Source organism: Macrobrachium nipponense, chromosome 9 (genome assembly GCF_015104395.2).
Source record: "Macrobrachium nipponense isolate FS-2020 chromosome 9, ASM1510439v2, whole genome shotgun sequence".
NCBI classification, from domain to species: Eukaryota; Metazoa; Arthropoda; class Malacostraca; order Decapoda; family Palaemonidae; genus Macrobrachium; species Macrobrachium nipponense.
This window is the reverse complement of record NC_061110.1, coordinates 39,338,345-39,354,057: the sequence shown is the minus strand read 5'-3', so window position 1 is coordinate 39,354,057 and position 15,713 is coordinate 39,338,345.

The window sequence follows — 15,713 nt, the reverse complement described above, 5'->3', positions numbered from 1 at the left end:
CCTTTTAATATTCAGATTTGGAAACCATATTGTAGGCTAAGTATTAATCTTCAGTAATTAATATAGCATTATTTCATTGTGAATCAAAGTTTTTCAGAAAAGTTAATTAACTATTTCGTTAAGATTATAATTGTATATGTATGCACATGGTCTGATAAATTTTGTTGACATACTATGTAATTGTTTACGCCACAGACTTGGAAGGGGTTTCTTACCATTTGACTACAAGGAGCTGCAGACTAGTTCTATCATTCTTTCTTAGACATTTTGTAAACAATGATGAAAATCACATTAGTGGGTTACGGTAACTTGGTTATCCACTGGTTTTAAAACTATTGGGTTAATCTTTGTGCTAACAATGTGTGAAATGCCTTACATTTAAGATGATGATATTTTGGTGGATGACATGGGACGAGACAATTATTAGGTTATGATAAGGAAACTTATAAATTGAATTTAATGAAATAATGAATCTTGTTATGCACCAGTTAGGCAAAGGCGTAAGTACTGCTAGGTATATTAATGAAGGTAGTACAGTCACTTGGTTAATAATTTGAATGTGTATAGAACGAGGAGGTTGATTATAGAACAAGCGAGGATAGGTTAGGTAGATCATTTTATGAAGTAGTTGGTAATTTAATTCAATATATAAGGTTATAAAGTCCTTGATTTACATGAAAAGTTTTAAGGCAATATTGTTGATATGATAAGACTTATAGGATCACCTGAAGATTAGCGACCCCTAATACCTCTCCTGAAGAAAATTGACCCCAATATTTTCCTCCTGAAGAAAAGCGACCCCAATATTTTCTACCTGAAGATAAACAACCCCAATATTTTCTACCTGAAGATAAACAACCCCTGCTTGTTGGTGTCTCCAATCTTCAGGTGACCCACTTTAGCTCTTAATATTATAGAAAAAAGGAGAAAAATATATGGATATATATTCATTAAAAACTACTTTATTAAACATTTGTTAAAAACACAAATTTAGACAAACTATCAATAGTTAATTAAAAGCATATTGTCTTGCAATTTCAGTACAAAAATAATCAAACCTACTGTAACCCTTGTGGCTAGTGCGCACAGCGCAACATTACCTCTTGCCAGAACATACCAAGCTTGCCAAGAATCTTGAAATATGCGAATAAGGCGTGAAGCGCCGTTCCGCCACGGCATTACTGTAACCCCTGTTAATTCCTCACCTTAAGAAAAGCGACCCCAATATTTTCCACCTGAAGAAAAGTGACCCCAGCGTGTGTTGGGGTCGCTTCTCTTCAGGTGATCCGACTTATATGGCAAACTTTTGTTCTTTAAGGTGACCATGAAACTGCTGAAAGTTAATTAAAGTTAATGCTAAAGTTGATCTGTTTTTTAACTTTTTATATATTCTATAACAGTCATTTACAACAACGTACTTAGTGGTTACTTAGTAGTAAAAGGTGCAAATGTTAATTTTTTTCCTTCACAGGAATGGAATAATAGCTGTGATAAAAGTTATTTAAAGCCTTATCGTTTGAACATGGAAACCTACTGCATACATATGCTGAACAACCATTACATAATCATTATTGTTCCTGATGGTTTAATCGAAATCTGATGTATATCTCAAACATCTTGCAACACTAAGAAGAATTCCCACAGATCTGTGTTTTAGATCTGCAGCAGTCTGATGAAGCCCTGAAACCGGCAATCTGTTATCAGAATTAAGAAATTAATATTACATAGACTTTTTAAGTTATATTTTTACCACAGCATGATTTCCACCCCAAGCAGTTAGTATTAGATATAATTTGTCATTTTTGCTGTCCATTAAGTGAGTATAATGTTCAGTGTGTAAATAGTGCTTCATAATGCTCACTAAAACTTAGCCTTAAAGCCAAAACTGGTCATCAAAATTAGATGTTTTAAGGAATTAGGTATTCTACTCAGTCCTGTTACACTGTTTGTCGTTGACTGGAATTCAATCATATCGGCTGTCTAAGTGTCAAATGAAGGTGGAAAAGGAGTGTCATTTGTTTCCATAAGTAGTAAAGTTCAATTGAGGATTATAAGGAAACAAGATTCTTTTAATACTGTTCTGTTGAGCTATTGAATTCATCGTAAAGTTGAAAGATTTGTCGGTATGTTACCATTTTCACTGGCTTTAAATCTGTGACGTATTTCTGAGGTCTGTACCTTTTAAGCCAATGAGTGATTCCAAATGCACTAGAAATATTTTTGTATTTAAGATGACGACTGTCAGTTTGAGTATTTTCGTTCCTCATTCCAGGAAATCCTGTTTTTGCTCAATTAACCGAATTTGTTGAATAATCAGTTAATTTGTCTAAAGATTGTAATTTAATAAAAACGTATAGTTGTGGAAATACGACATATAATTATGATATAATGGAAATGCGACATTCAGTAATACAGTGACTACTGCAGGTCAGTTGTGGACGCTTGAACACTTCATAGGCTTGAGAAATACGTGTCAGAAAAAAATCATGTTAAAATCTGAGACTGCAATTTCGACAAAAAATTTTTTGTACCACGATCTGTTAGCCTCTACGTGTGACTTACAAATACTTTTATCAACGCTTATTTTATAAGATGTGCTTTAATTTGAAAATTTATTCTTAATTTGTGCTGTTTAATTTTTTTTATAATTTTGCATCTTAAATCATGGGTAAATTTGTCATCTAAACCGTAATTCTCCTAGGCTGTAGCTTCAACACATTCTGGCGATATACATACTTTTGAAAAGTTTTCATTCCCTTCAAAATAATTGCGACCAATACTTAATCAAAATTATTTATTGGCGATATTAGACATGCCTTTCCGTTCACTGCTAAGTAGTTGATTGTTTTAGGGGTAATTTTTCCATAATTTGCGCTCAAGTATTAACTGGGCATAGACAGTAAAGAACTCCAGTAATTAGAATTCAAGTTCCTGAAGTGCCAATTCTGTGAAATGAAACATCAAAAGAATCCGCTCTCTAGATAAGAGTTTAGAAGCATAAATACATGTTAGCATCAGATGGAATACTGAAGGCTTTCCCGTTCACTGAGTTTTTAAGCCTTAATTTAATTAAAGTGATCGGTACTTAATAAACTCGTGTCTAATATCCACTAACAATTTTTTTAAGATTTCAATAAAATCCATATTGTTTTTTCTCTCCATGGAGGTTTGATTTTCTTAAGTACATCTAGCATGGTATAAGGACTTACTGTAAAGTTGGCCATAGTTGAATTGAAAAGCTTTTAGTTGCTCTAAGTATGCAGTCACACGTAGAACATGCCAAAGCTGCCTTTGAAGTATTGTTGCAATAGTTACAATTTGAGTAAACAGAACTCTTGTAATGATTATAGTCTTAGAATGACAAAACTAGTTGCGAACTTTTATTTCTATTATATATATCTTACTGAATTGGCTGTGTCCTTCAAATGTGTAATGTAATCTCCAAGGAAATTTGTATAGAGTAACCTAATCTTTTAGCAGTATTTTGTACATTGCTTATGTTACGGAAACTAAGAAATGACAAGCTTGATTGAAGGAAGAGTTCAAGTGATATTCATCGATAAAATACTTAGGGAATGCGGTAGGTCCTTAAGAAAAAAAAGGGCTAATGGTAGGAAGTTTTAAAGGGGAATGAGTAGCTCCAGGGAATTAGTGAGAGGAAGGCTGGAGGAAAGTTCAGCTTTTTCATGGTAACGTTTAGTTTCGACAATGATTATTTATTGACATAAGGAAGTGTTTTGAAGATAAGAATTCACAGAAAAGGAAGGGACAGTTCTCGGAACTGTTTAGTAGTATGGAACGGAACGGTCAGTGGAATGCTGTTTCCAAGAAAATATTTTATGGAGACTAGAACCTTTCGAAATATGTTCAACTGAAGGAGAAATTGAGAGAGGGAAAGAGGAATAAGTGTGAGGATGCTAAAGGCACAAAAAATATAAAGTTAGGAATGAAGGATTAGAAAGTTCTATTGGTAATTAGATTCCTTGGAGAAGAGGTATTTTACTGATGATAAAATTCAGATAGAAATGTACTCTCCTAAGTTGTTTATTCGGAATTTTCCTTTTAATTAGGCTTTTAGGCGAGTTTGGTTTCTTCTTGGTATGAAGTAATTGTATCGGTTCAGTTGCCAAAAGATTCATTACTGTAGTGGGAATAAAGCTTGCGTGCGGCGGCTTTGTCTAGACTCTGGATAAAAGAAATTTCACGGAAAAAAAAGCATGAGGGTAGAGTGGAGGGCTTTAAAAAAAATCGCATGTGCTCCTTGAGTTTTGTCATTCTAAGATCTGTTGTAATGTGTAATGCAACTAGGAAGATACATATGTAAACAGTGTATGGCTCAAGATTCCATATAGCTCTTGAACGATAATGACCCAGGGCACACTTAACAATTGTGTCAGCAGTTTTGATGTTCTTTCTTTTTGTTCATTATGCTGCTGCTGGTTATCTATCACTTAGGAGCATGTTCTGCGCATATTTTATTCTGAATTTCAGTAGTTTGTTTTGGAGGAATTAATTGAGACTTCACAAATTTCATGAAGCCGTGATCACTGTAGAAAATCGAGAATTGAAGTTGCTGCTGCATGAAAGTTTTACTCCATTATAATATAGGTATATTTGTCTTCACGGCTTTTCCTAGCACAATTATCATAAGATCTTGTACGGTAAGTCATATGGGCGGCTATTTAACGTACGACAGTTACGGGATAAACGTACGAGTTCTTGATTTACTAACAATTTGGCTCTTTGGAGAGAAAATGACTTACTTTCGAAGTTAATAAGTTTTTGACTAATTAAATAATTTTTTTTACTTTTTTTTAAGTAGCTGTTTGGCAACATAACGGCTTTATTCCATATGTAAAATTGTTTACGCAATTGCTGTTCTTAAAAATATATATTTGTCAGTATATATACTAAGGAAATAAAATCTTTTGAAATATGCAGTATTTAATTTTAACTACCAGTAATTAATATTTAAGATATGAACGAATCGGATTAATATTGAGTAAACTCACATCCTCCTGTCAGCGGTCATATGACTGAGTTTTCTCCCCAAACGTCCCCTCCCTCTAATAGCACCAGCGGGAAAAATGAAACCACGTGTCCATTCCCATTTAAAGGAGCTCGTTCGCCGCTCTCTTGATGGTTTGAGAACAGTACCACTTCTTGAGGAATATGTGAACAGAGTCAAAAATGGCTGTTTTGTCGTCTAGTAATTGCTGGGAACTCTTGTCCACATTCAGATCGAGTTATCTTTGAAGATTTTATCCTGACAACCAAAGTCATGGCAGCAATTGTTGTGGCATTTCCTTGTTTAAATTGCTCAAAAGCTGTGATATATAACTTTTCGGTACAAAGGATACCGATTCTTGGAGGTCTGAAGCCTCAGACATTTATGTATAATTATGTATAAGAACTCTAAACGCTATGGAATCTGGCTAAAGGAAAAATATAATTCATTAAAATCTTTTATGGTAGAAGTCTGAATGTCTTAATTACACGAGACAGGTTTCGGTATAAGCACTTTAAATGTAACCACAGAAGTCAATGAAAACCAAAATGACCATCAAATTCTGAAATCCTATTCTCTGAAAATTCCAAACGCACCAATGCCAGATAGCTTAAAAACATAGAATCCTTTCACTCGCTTCAAATATGGCGTCATGAACGACTCAAGGTCTCATTTTCTGTGCCTTTCTGAATATATGAAATGTGTTTGGAATTCAGCGTATGAGGTCACGTGTCATGCCTGTGTAAATATATGTAGTGCTCTGAAAAGAGAAGAGGAAAAGGAAAGCCCGCCAAGGCCCTCCTCTGTCCCCCCTGGTAATAGAAGATTAAGGAAATGTTCTGAATAAGCAACATCACCTGGTCCTTGAATGCTTTCCTTTTCCTCTTCTTTTACAATACTTTATTATAAACTTTACAAACAATAATGCAATGATTGTGAAATTAAACACCAAGAACATGATTTGTTTTCAGGATAATGCTAAAAGTTGTTTTTATTTCTTACTTTAACACGATTACCGAGACATATCTATTCTTAAGACGTGTGAAAAATGATCCAAATATAGTTCAAAGTAGTTAACCAGCAAAAATTAAAAAGAGAGGGGGATGGGAGCCATTATGGTTAACAGACAAACTAAAAAGTGGGGGGTGGGAAGAGTCATTATGAGCCCCATAAGCATTTCCAGCACGATGCATTACCCACGACACCTGAAGCTCGCCCAAAAGCAAACAAGGCCCACAAATAGCCAAGATGCCTCTCGAACTCGGCCCATTTCATGTGCATGACTGAGTCGGGTAAAGGAGAAGAGACGTGCAGGGTTACTGCCCTGTCTACCCTCAGCTTCTTCTCCCAGCAAGATAGCCAGATCGGACCGAAGTACGCATTCACCCTTACACGTGGACCACCAACCCACTTTAGCCTCTGTGTAATAAATCTCCAATACTAACTTCTATGCAAACCTCTTTATGAAAAACCTCCATAAAAGTAACTAGGCGAACCTTACACGAAAACTGAGTAAAGCAAAGCACTACTCCTTTCCACGCAGCATTTTTTTAGACATACACCAACGGCAGTGAAAATAAAAGCCTAAGGTAAACCACCTATTTTTGTACCTGGTTTCTTAACTAGATTTATTGCACTTGCAAAAGACTTTTACTAATCAAACATACTGAAACATGGGAGAATATGTCTATTTCATTCTAACAAACAGACATACCACCACAGTGAAGTTATGACTTATAATATTATATCTCTATCTTCTATTCTTAACCTAACTTGACGATTGCACAGTAAGTTGGTTTAAGGAAAATATACATTTCATCTATCTGCAAGTTGACACCTAACAAAATTACTGATTACATGGGAAAAAATGTAGAGCACATCCTCTGGATTCCATGCAAGCTCCCCTGGACACAACGGTACAATCTTAATTTTCAAAGGGCCAGACCAAAAGTCTTCGAAATCATGTTTCGTCAATGTATTGCATCCCACTAGAAATTTAGATAGACAGGATAAACTAGAAATAAAGATTGACAAAATTTATCTCCAGGAATTTTCAGATACTTGATGTTTATTGTTGAACGCAAGTTGGACATCCTAATCATGTTGGATGTTATTCCCTGCTTTCAGGGACTGAGATTAGTGGGTTATTGATCAAATAGTCATTAGTCAGAAGAGGAATGATTATTGGGAAGACGGGATGATATAATTTCAATGTGGCATTGGTTAATGCGTTTGAATTTATCGTCAGCCATTACTCCACAATGCATGCCTTGAGGCGCAGAATGCTAATGGCGGGGCTGGAAAGAAAGTTCGGAGATGTTGGACACCAAGATTAAATAAAGAAAACCCGTATGAAGTAATGTTGAGTGAAAAACATTACATTTTCCATTTTTCCCGATACTTTGCATGAACATCTAGCATCTTGTCCAGGTTTGATTACCGATGTAGTAAGTAGCTTTGGCCCAGAGAGCTACAATGTTAATCAATTTTAAATTAATATTGGTTTGACCAATAACAGAGCTGTTACTGGAAAGCACACACCAATTTTTCACTTGTACATCATTTAAGTGTCATGGATCGTCAGTTTCAAAATTAACTATTTAAATTAGTTATTTTTTCATATTCCTGGAGCACCGGTCAAGTGTTTTCCAAGTACAGTATACGTACTACATATAGCAAACGCTTCTTGAACTCGGCTGTATGTTAGGGGATGTTTCGTAGTCTTCTTTACTACATAAATTTCCACATTATTTTTCCAAACTTCATTGATTTGTTGTGTTACAGCGTTTCAATGAAATTCTTATTACTACTCCCTTCCGATATTTTGCCATTCACGGATCTCCAACTTTTATGACGAATTAGTTCTGGTACCTATTCCTTATACCCCCATGGAACCTTCTTTTATAGTTTCATGGCGAGAGCTTCGAGATTCCCCATCTGTAGCTACAGTAAGTTAGTGTCTCAATTTTTTCACAAGATGCAATTAATTGTTGCATTGATTTTTTTCTCGTTTGTTTATTCACCATAATAGGTGAAATTTATGTAATCAATTTGGTGAATAACCATCACTGTATAATAGTCACTTGGTACAAATGATCTACGAGAACCACTAAAAATGTCTCGATACATGATATGTTAACGGATGATAATGCTTTAGGTATTTTAGACATATGTTGATGTCATCAAAACAACACAAGCTAATAATCTGCTTTCAATTTTACTATTTTATAATAATGCACTTTCAAGTAAGGCGGGTTACATAAGTAACAAATGGCCAAGACCGTCAATGTCTGACACTTGTAGCTTCATTATTTTCATCCACTTATTTCTTCATTGGTAATTGTTGTTCAACATTAATATTTGCTCGCTGGAGACAAAAGGGATTATTGTCAAATGACACTTGTTGGAATTCAGCATGGCAGATTATTTTTAGTCAATTTCACTCTACCTATCATGGAGGACGTGAAAATTTAGGCGAGGGATAGGATTAGGGTGTTGCGACGTTTCACTATATTTTTCATTTTAGCAAATCTCTCTTGGTCAGCATTGGCATTTTTTGCTCAGTTATCTTCTATTTACCACTTATTTTTATTCAATACTCAGAACTAGAGGAAATGAAAGTAAATGTACTGAGTTGCAATGAAACAGCTTACCTAGACATCAATTTTAACAAAATTGATGGATATTGAAAATTATAAAGACTGAAAAAATTTCCATAATTATGTCCAAAACTTGTCGTCAGCATTTGATTGAAGCTTTTTTATTCAAATGTGCATAAGTTAGTGCAGACCTGCATTCCCTGCACACAAGAATGTGGGCTATTCATCAAGTATCGATGGGCCACAATGATTATGGTCTATTCCAAGACGAGATGAGATCATCCCGGTTTAATGTTCTTTCGGGAGAATTTATTGGATTTAATACATTTTGTTCATACTTTTTGTTATTTTTCTTCAATAAATAAACACTGTAACATAAGTACTAAACATTTGGTTTTTCAAAAGCACTGTTGGATAATACACAAAGTTGTTTTTCAGGACTACGGCCGACTCCATAGTTTTAATTTTCGATACTTTGAAGGCATTTGCTGTTCACCTAATTAAGTTTAGCCATGCATATACGTAGTATATGATATGGTGAATTAATTTTCTTCACTGATTGGCAAGGCCGGGGTTGGACTAGTTAATCAGTTATGAACTTTGTTCAACTAAAGTTTTTGTTTGGCCTTTTTTTTTTCTTTTTTTTTCTTTTTTCATTCTCTGATAAATGTATGCTGTTGTTGTTCTTACGACTGGGAATGGGATGATGATATGGGTACACTATTCTTCAGAAACTTTTGGTTGCAATGATATTTCTGATTTACCAGATTCGGAAAAGCTCGCATTTGTACTACGAAACAACCATGGTTAGAGAGAGGGTGGGACGTAAGATGGAAGAGATATGGAGTTACAGTATCAGGAGTGAAGGGGCTGCAGTTAGGGGCCCGAAGTAATGCGTACAGCATGCCATGAGAGGATGATGGCATTAAACCCCCATTGTGTTCGAGTTACAGTCAAACCCCGGTATTTACGGGAATAGGAGCCACAATCACCGGCAGTTCCTCGCTGGACGAGTGGTTTTCGCGCTCGGCTGCCAGTCCAGTGGTCCGAAGTTCGAATCCCGGCTCAGCCGACGCGGAATCGGAGGAATTTATTTCTGGTGATAGAAATTAATTTCTCGATATAGTGTGGTTCGGATCCCACAATAAGCTGTAGGTCCCGTTGCTAGGTGACCAATTCGTCCTAAAAACGTAAAAATATCTAATCCTTCGGGCTAGCCCTAGGAGAGCTGTTAATCAGCTCAGTGGTCTGGAAAAACTAAAGGCCTATCCACACGACCGGGCCTGAACGGCGGACCTCCCCTCTAATGGGCACACTTGACGGGCAAACTGTCAAATTGCCCGATGGGTCTTGTAGCAAAATCACCATGGTGGTGCCCGATGGTTTGAGCTTCAACCCTGGCAGACGTATGTTAAGTTAACCATTTATATTTCTTTTACCGAGCTATTCTTTGCACCATATTCTCTTCTTTTTCATCACACACAAAGCAATTATCATGCTACACAATATCATCTTCTTTGTGGTAGGCACCATGTTTATCGTACCGCACCGAACACACTGCTGGCATCGTCGGGCACGCCCACCTCTCCATTGCCTCGCCCATGTGGACAACATTCAGGGTAAGCCTGCCAGAATTTGCCCGTCAACCCCGGAGCACGCCGATCAGGCCCGCTCGTGTGGACAGGCCTTAAGATATACTTAACTTCATAATCACCGGCAAACAGCTAAACTTCATGCATACTTGACGCCTCGCTCCAAAAGTGCTGATAACTGCAGAGACCCCTCTAAAAACGCTTATAACTGCCTATTTTGATAGTTCTCACACAAATATACCTTAAGCTATCATCCTAAAACCCTTTAACCCTCAAGGGATGGTCTAAATACATATCATGCACATCCCCAGACCAGACAAACTTTAAGGGTGGGCAATTTAAAAAAAAAAAACTTTAATGGAAAGTTGAAGATATGCAGGCACACATGGTGGAAGGAAAAAAAATTCCACCTTACCACAGCAAACTGAAAGTGACTATTTACAACCTTGTATGGGGCCTCTCTTACAAAACACTCGAATTTTACCAAGTTATAAATATTTTTCTAATAATTACTTTTATCTTTTGTAAAATGATAAGAACTGAAGTCATTAACAAATTCTGTGTATATTTGTCGTAAAATATTCAGATTTGCACTAACTATCTGAGAGGAATACATGTTTATCTAATATTTGTTTGCACTTCTCTATGTAAAATGACAATTATAGCAGACACACAATAATAGAAGATAAGAACTAAAATCAACAGCAATCCTTGGGTATATTTATGAGCAAGTAAATAAAAAGACATCATGAGACAGACAGCAGCAAAACATTTCCCCCTCAAATCTAAAATCATACCGAGAGCTACCTCTGACTCTTAACTGCCAATCTGAGAAACCACAGTTGCCATAAGTCATTTATAGACCATTGAAGTGCTCTGAATGTTTTTAGCTCTATCATCCGAATTGTATGAAGCTTTATATTGATAGTTACTGAGAGTTAGCCCGTCTACCACCCAAAACCTGTTTTTGATATTCATATGATGGTGCCTGTCCATTAAGGGTTAATATAATTTCAAATTCATCTTACAACATTAACCTTAAATATATATGGGTTACAGCTACGTGTGAAAACTAATAAAGTTACTCCTATACTGTTCAGGCACAGCCATATTTTCTCTCTCAGAGAGAGAGAGAGAGAGAGAGAGAGAGAGAGAGAGAGACGAGGAGTCGGGGGGGGGGGGGGAGGGGGGGGGGGGTAGTTCGCTACGAGCTCTGTGATTGCCATTTCCCACTCGTCCAACCAATAGCGTGTTGTCATGAAGTCTATGTCAAAGCAATAAAACCATAGTAACACATACATATGTATGGATGCACTCATTCGATGATGTCTTTGTGAACTTCATGGAGTTTGTTTTATATTTCTAATGCCACAGTAATCCATATTTCATTAAAGGATATAAAGTAACAGAGAGAGAGAGAGAGAGAGAGGAGAGAGAGAGAGAGAGGAAATTGACATTGTTTCTCATGTATATCTGACTTATCCAAAAACACTTTACAGTAACGTTTCAATATCACTGCAATATAATTTTGATATTTCAATAAGGAGGCCCTTCTTTAACAGAGGGGGGAGAAAAAAGATTTATTATTAGCACAATGCTTAAACACCCATTTCTTCCCCAAAGCTTTCATAATTCTCTCTATCTCTTTCCCAGAGTTAAACATTTTAATTCATGTACATAATATGCACTGAAAAAAGTTTTTATTGACATTTTGCTGCTAATTACATTATTATTAATATTTGAAAATTAGTAAATCAGTTTTTCAGAATACAAATTCTATTTAGTCACGATAATAACATGAAAATACAGTAATTAGTGAATATTGCTTGATGATGAAATCCACTAATTACCGAATTTTCATTGAGTAATTTCGAGATAAGTTCCACAGAAAAATCCGTGGATAGGTGAAGCTGCGAATACTGAACCATGAATAGGCGGGATCAGCTGTATATGCGTACTAGTATGAACATCGTACCTGCTTTGAATGGAAACTTCTCCCATTCAAATTCTTATGCAGTCTTATCTTGTGGCAAATTGATTACTCATTCTGCTTCTCCATTAATTGGACCACAGTTCTTTAAGTTGATGGGTCACCGATACCTGCTACTTCAAGGTCTCCTTTAGCTTCCTTGAAAGTTTATTTTAACTCGTCAATATTTACTGTCCTTTCTCGTATATATAATGCAAACAATCTACTGCCTGTGGATTGTCGGTTCTGACCATTGTTGATGTGTTCGGGTGTCACGATAACTTGATCTGGAGAATCATCATGATGGATAACTACTGCTTATTTTGGTGGCATGGCAATTATCTATTGCAGTTTGTGCACAGGAGGGGTTTTAGATGATGATGTAACTATTTTCACCAGGATTTTATATTGCATTTATTTTCTTGAAGGAGAATTTCACTTTTTGTCATGTTTAAGGATTTGACTTTTCATATAGGTACTAAGTCCCCTTCAACCATATAGTGCTTTAGACAGTGAAAAGAGGGAGTAGGAGAGGTAAGACATGAAGATTGAAGAAAGGAAGTTGAATTCAGGTAAAATAAGGATCTTAAAAGCAAGTGCAGTTAGGGGCCGAAGGGATTCCACAGACAACCATTAGTGATGCCAAGTTCATCTAGTGAGGTACACTGACGACACTGAAAGAATAAGCCATTCTATGCTTCCAGTTTACTTTCAATGGGAAACTTGTAATTAAAAAAGCCAATACACAGAGTTGGAAAAAGAAGAGTACAATAACTTTCTCTCTCTCTCTTTCCTTTATTGCAAGAGAGAGAGAGAGAGAGAGAGAGAGAGAGAGAGAGAGAGAGAGAGAGAGAGAGAGAGAGAGAGAGAGAGAGAGAGAATGTTTTAAAATAACCGAATAAAAAACTTATGATTGGGAAACTCTTTTTACCTATTTCTGATAAGCATCTATAAAAATTTTGTTCCATGAGCCAGCAATTGATGGATGATCAAACCAATGGTACCCTTCACTGCAGGGTCTGATAATGGACTTACTTAGACTGAACGATCGGAATTTACTTTCAATGATTAGATAATGACATAAGCAATTAGGCAAAACCTTCCCTAACTGGATAAGCTATGAAGGAAATTAGTAATCATGTACCAGGACAACTTCCCACAACCTAAAAAACAAAGAATCTTAAACTTCAAACAAAGTAGCTTCACCCCTACAAAAACGCACAAACCTAGAGTTTCCACGCAAAATAAATACCAAATGAAACACTTTTTTTCAGGACAACTTTGTATCCTTACAACACACTCACACGTGCACGCACGTATATCTATCTTGACAGCTTCCCTACCAACCACATATTTGAATATTTATTACACAGTTTGTCTAAATATAAGTTTAGTAGTTCTTTATCCCTCCTTTATGTCAAGGACACAAATGGTAGAAGTCAGTGCGCTGAATTTTTTTATTCATACACCGAAGGAAATTGATAAGGTTTTAATTGAAATATTAAGAAAAAATTAAGTAATTTTTTATGTAATTGAAAACTGTCCTATCATCCAGGTGCTGATGCGGCAGCTAATACACAAAGTTGATCATCGTGAAGCTTGGGGAGCCGCAGTAATTCAGCCACTTCCAAAATACCTTAAATATTACCAAATGCCTAATTAATCACTACACAATAATCGTATGCATATCTAAATTTAATTATGAGCATGTGCAGCACTTATAACACTTGGAAAGTTGCATACCTTGGAAAAATCTAAAATATATATATACCAACAGTCCAAACTGACGTCGCACGTAGTACATGAATTCATTATATCCTGGAAGGGTACGAAACCTCGTATTACAAATATGCAAGGTATGAACAGATGCTTAAATTAAATACTAAAAAAGTAAGTGATGGTAATTGGAAGGCATTTTAATGTGGGAAAGCATTCTCCCTCCCAAATGATTTCGGATTGACAAACAAACTCCCCTGAGTTTTACAGACCCACCGATATCATCCTGGGACGAAGGCGAAGTAAGTGTAGAGTGAGAGACTGCGATGAAGGAATGCTTCTTCTGGCTGGGTTTAAACGGCGATACATGTCGAAAGGAATAGTCGTCGTCACTTCAAAGATATAGCTGTATATCCTTATATAGTCAATAGAGCTCAGAGTATCTGAGTTACGAGACCCTTCGTGATTGAAATCTCCTTCGTAACTGACTTAAGTTTCCGTCAACCCAGAGAAAGCAACGGCATTAGTGTTGGTTCGAGGACGAACCAGAACGGCCGCTGGAAGGCAGTGAGCTGTTAACAACCAGGGGTGGGGTAGTTAAATATTTGAAAACTACGTTAACTGTCTTCCAGTGACCATGCTAATTAAACAAATAATAAAAAATACAAATTCCATATGGAATTTTAGTACACTGCAGGGGAACGAATCCAAAAACATGTGTTTTTGGATTTTGCCAAATACATAAGAATATATATACAATGCATACAAAAATTAAATTTATCAAAGTTTATAAATTCAACATTTCAGAGGTTTTTCTCCGGCTTTCCACAGCAGCCTTTCTTTTAGGCCTCTCAGAAGCTGGTGATGATTTGTCTAAGTTTTGCAAATCACTGGACTTTGAGTCTTCATCATCTAAGGAAAGATAAGGTATTAGTTTATTAACGTGGAGTTTACACATTTGTCTGGTACGGCCTTTAAATACTACAGCATGTGTAGTCTCCCCAAGATCATTCGTAAAAGTTTCCTTTATCCGACCTAAAGGATAATTGTTAATCTTAGTATTATCTTCCTTGATCAAAACAATGTCACCTACTTTTAGAAGATGATGAGTCACCGGGCGATATCTACCCTTCCTATCAACTGCTTGGCTTAAAAGTGTTGCATAAACTCATGATGGTAAATATCTATAAGTTTACTCCTAATCCTAGACAGTGGTTCAAATTTATTAGTAGCTCCACAAGGGATAAATTCTTCATCCTTGGGTAAAGGTTGTAAATCTGGAATTGCATTTGGAGTGAGGAAATCTCATACCCCCTAATTAACATTTCGGGTGTTATTGGTTCAGGAAGGTCTTCTGCTGCACTATCCCTAAGAGCCTCTTTAAAAGATATTGGTCGTCGATTTACCAAGTGGACAACATGACATACAGTAAACTCAAAATCAAAGTAGGAGAGAATATGGTTCTTGATGGACCCATAGAGAAGTCGCTTTGTTAACTTGACACAAATCCTGTCACGGTCGCCATGCGCTGAATTTTTTATTCATACACCGGGAAACTTGTAAGGTTTAATTGTTGAAATATTAAGAAAAATTAAGTAATTTATTGTAATTGAAAACTGTCCTATCATCCAGGTGCTGATGCGGCAGCTAATACACAAAGTTGATCATCGTGAAGCTTGGGGGAGCCGCAGTAATTCAGCCACTTCCAAAATACCTTAAATATTACCAATGCCTAATTAATCACTACAACAATAATCGTATGCATATATCTAAATTTAATTATGGTCATGTGGCAGCACTTATAACACTTGGAAAGTTGCATACCTTGG